The following is a 4,518-nucleotide window of genomic DNA, read 5'->3' on the forward strand; positions in this document are numbered from 1 at the left end:
CACTTTGTGACTTTAACATTCAAACTTATGACAAACAATTATCAATATATTCTTTAGTATAAACTAAAGAAATGAAACCATTCAACAGTTCTGCATTAATTATATTATAAATGTGAATCATTGTTGAGCTGACACTAAGCTAACGCCAGAAGGACGTTGGTTTCCCCTTATTCTCCCTTGCTATAATTCTGTTTTTCAAACTCTCAAATAGTTTTACTTTTCATAGATGTCATAGGTGTAAAACTACGTTACTGCTAGTAGCTAGCTAGTATTGTCAATTACTAGGAGAATATGATACATGTTCTTACAGGGATTCGGAGTAGAATGTCTACTAGGCCAGCTCAACTTAACACATGACATGTTTTGTTGTTTTAAGTTATCTTTTAGAATCGATATTGAACAATATTGTTATTGATATTTTGATACTGAGCTAAATATATATTTTATTTAATTTGATTTTCGAAATTATTCTTTAATTTTAATACTTTTCCGCTCAACCTATTTAGTATATGCGTATTAATTTATTCTCTTAAATCGTGAACCACATAGCTTTTTTTTTTTTATTATTGTTTAAAGACTGAAATCCCGAATGAAATAATATTCGTTTGCTGTAGACCCTATTTTTTAACAAAATGTTGCTTAGGCTTATACGCAACACAAATAATAATTTACAATTAATACTTACAGATTCCAAAAACCAATGTCCTAAAGTGTACTTTCAGTCAAGCGTACGTGGTTGTTTTAAACATTATAGAGATAATAGGCCCTATGTCATAAAAAAAAAACAGATTTTTCGGTATCACTTTGATATTTTTCTTGTAATACCGACATTATGTGCCAAAAAAATCTGTAGTAATAATTCCGTTATTGTAAATATTGACTTAAACGAAACGTGATATGATATGTTATTATTTTTTTTAATCGATATTGAACAATAATCATATTGATATGCTGATACTGAACTAAATATATTCATAATTAAAGCCAACGTTTTGGTAGAGTCCAGACAAAAAAAAAATAAAATTAATTTTCTTTACGGCATGGTAACTTATTCTTTGTATTTTTTTTTTCTATTTTTTTTTTCTGAACGAAGTCAAGCATATATGAATATGAACACAAATCGTTAATAAGGCAGACATATTTTTCCATAGTGATTTAAATTGTTTTGAATCGCCTTGTATAACATCGTCGCGAATTCCTAATATTTTTATTTCCTAATATGTTTTATATTATTCTCTAAGAATCTTTGGATTGTGCGTGGTTACTATTTTTGTAAGTGAACTACATGGTATTTGTATAGCTTTTTTTTGAAATTTAGAGTGCGAAGATATTCGTTTGCTATAGTAATGTAGTATTAAGGTTCAATATTATTTTATAATATAACCAATGGAATTTGTATATCATCGATACCCTTCTTCTGTAAAATGGCTCAACTTGGCTTAACAGCTTTAATGGCAAGCTTGAGTATACAAATAATCTAATTATACAATTGGTCATTCTATAACCTCATCCTAGTTAATCGGACTTACTCTTTCCCACACCATGAACATATGATTGTCAGTTTTAAGCCAAAGTTTTAAAGTTTGTATATTTTAATTAGAGAAAAATAATTTCTCTGTGATCCAATAAGAAACTCCAAAAGTATGAGGTGATGTAGTTAAGACACACCTCAAAACTAGAAAGATAGGGATTGTACCCCCAACATCAGGCACTTAGAGAAGAGATTAAGATTTAAACTTAGAAGATTCAGATCTAAGCTAACAACTCAGAACCGACTCCACCCTAAAAGAAAACCTGGAGTTAGTAGTCGATTATAATGTACATTAGAATAGTCGATGCTGAATAAAGCTTTGTTGGTTTTGGTACAACATAAACTGTTTTTGAACTCTTACATTTAATGTAGGCCTATTTCATCTGACCACACCATACATACCCACCCTAATATTGCATTATAGCATATTTCGTCCAATTTCAACTCAGGTTAGTTATATACATCAATTTGACAGAAAAACCACAAACACACACTCACTCGCTCTCTCTCTCTCTCTCCTTCACTTTCTCTCTCTCTCCCCCTCTCTCTCTCTGCATACGACCCTGCCCTCTACTTCTCACTATTGTAAGCTCTGATCTGCCCCTGGGATCTCACCAGGCTGTGTAATAGTCAGGAGGTACTCTGGATTAGAGCCTAAATGAAGTTCCTTACTATCTTGTGTAACTAGTTTAAAAGCAATGGTAGCATCAGCAAATACAGTTGAGACCTTTTTTACTACAGTACTGCAAGTATCACAACATAACACAAATTGATACATTTGTAATTATTTTTTACTGCATCAGTGATATTTTACTAGTTTCGTTCAAATTATCTTTCTCACTGGCAGAATTTGTATTGACTCTTTGCTGCATTTTACACCTTTATAAATATCATTTGCAAATGAAATATTAAATATGACAATTATTAGAAACGCTCATTTATTATAATAAGCATACTGCACAGTATGGTACCGTTAATAATACAGTATACGTGTCATTTAATATTCAATTTTTTTTTAAAGTGAATTTGATCAGGAAAAATCCATAGGAGTGGTATTTTGCCCTACCTGACGAAGTATTAGTCTACCGAATTCTCAATACGTCCCAAATACTTGTGAAAAAATTTCGCAATTTATTCTGGTTGGAAATAAACCCACAGCCTACAGATAACTAGCATGGTGCCATGACAACTAGACTTTAACTTATGTTTGTATGGTCTACAAACATTTTGACTTCAAATATTTAAATTTTTTATTCAAATATTTCAGGTAAATGGTTTATTAAAATAAAATTTGACTTACGATGCCTTGGGGTATTTCGCAATTTATTTTTGTTGGAATTAAACCCACACCCTTCAGGTAAATAGCATGGCGCCATGACCACTAGACTATAACTTGTGTTTAGTGACAAGTTTTCAATCCGATCCGATCCCCAACTAGCTTGTTGAACCTTTGTAATCATTGGTCCTTGCATGGTCTACACACATTTTGACTTCAAATATTTAAATTTTTAATTCAAATATTTCAGGTAAACGTTTTATTAAAATGAAATTGGACACAAGACGCTGCCTTGTGGTACTCCACTTGTTTGTTACTTCGGACTATTTAGACATTATACCACCAACTATGACTTTTTTGCCTTTCTGCCACATAGAATGTCTTGGATACACTTAGTTATAATTTTATATGGTATCATGATTGAATTTTTAAACAATCTAACATAACAACAGAATCATTGTATGAAAATATATATTTGTCTAGCAACTTTTGTCAAATAATCCATAACCTCAACAATCGAGTGGCAGTAAATTTTCCGGTTCTGAATTTATGGTGATAGATTAAACAAGTTATTTAAATAAAAATTGAATATTAAAGAACTGCATATTATACTTTCCATTCGTTTGCAGCGCACTCTCTTATACTAACTAGTCTAGTGAACTTTCACTTAAACCTCTGGAAAACAAAATAGGTGGAATATAATCTTAAAGCATTTTTGAACCTTCATCAATATTTTTGTTAGAAAAAAGTGAAAACAAAAATAGAGTTTAAAACAGTTATGCTGTAATTCCATTATCAATGTGAATCATTGTTATATTTCACACCAGACATTATTCGTTTAATTTAACATAACACCAGATGAATTCGGGTTTCTTTTTTATCAAACTCCCAAGTTTCTTTTTTGTAAAATGTGATTTCATTCATTTTTTCAAAGTTGTATTTTTTTGTGTGATTTCGACACTGATTATATACCATGTTGTTTCCTTTTCTTTGATTATGTTTTTTTTTTTAAATCTTTTGTAATCCAAAAAGTTATTTCATCCTTGTAAACTTTCCTAGTACCTTTAGGAATTTACGACGACCTAATATCTACAAGTTTAAAGGGTATTTACACGGTAAATTGGGAAATTTAAAGTTTCTACTTATTTATTTATTTAATGCAGGAATTACTCAACAATATTCATACTAAAACATTTCTCATGTTATCGAATAAAGTTCCACAGATTGTTGACCCGTTGCACTACACTGTTAAAAATAAAGGTGCAACTAAAGGTGCAAAGATAGAAAATGGTGCACAGTTGCACCTTTTTCTTATAAAAAGGTGCAGAGAGGGTGCAGAGTTCAGATAATCGATTAAAAGGCTCATCTTTGCACCTTTTGTTATCGGAAAATGAAGATGGTGCAAAAATGTACCTTTTTATAGTAGAAAGGAACAAGTCTAGCTTTGTCAAAGCTAGTATTAGTTACAAAACATGTTCTGTTTGGGTTTCATGAATACCAGTGTTCGACACGTAAATGTGGTGTATTACCTTGAAAAATGTTTCAATATAGGCCAGCATTAATTTCTTTAGACAAGCAGGTTCTGTAAAGCCTATTTGATTTGGTTGTATCTGTAGGGCCTACAATAACGGAGAGCGTCATTGAATAAAATTAAGCAATGACAGATTTTTCATGGCTTTACATCAGTGCTAGCAGTGCTAGTCCTACATGA

Source organism: Anneissia japonica, unplaced genomic scaffold, assembly GCF_011630105.1.
Source record: "Anneissia japonica isolate Jap-2015-1 unplaced genomic scaffold, ASM1163010v1 scaffold685_len2926416_cov193, whole genome shotgun sequence".
In the NCBI taxonomy this organism is placed as follows: Eukaryota; Metazoa; Echinodermata; class Crinoidea; order Comatulida; family Comatulidae; genus Anneissia; species Anneissia japonica.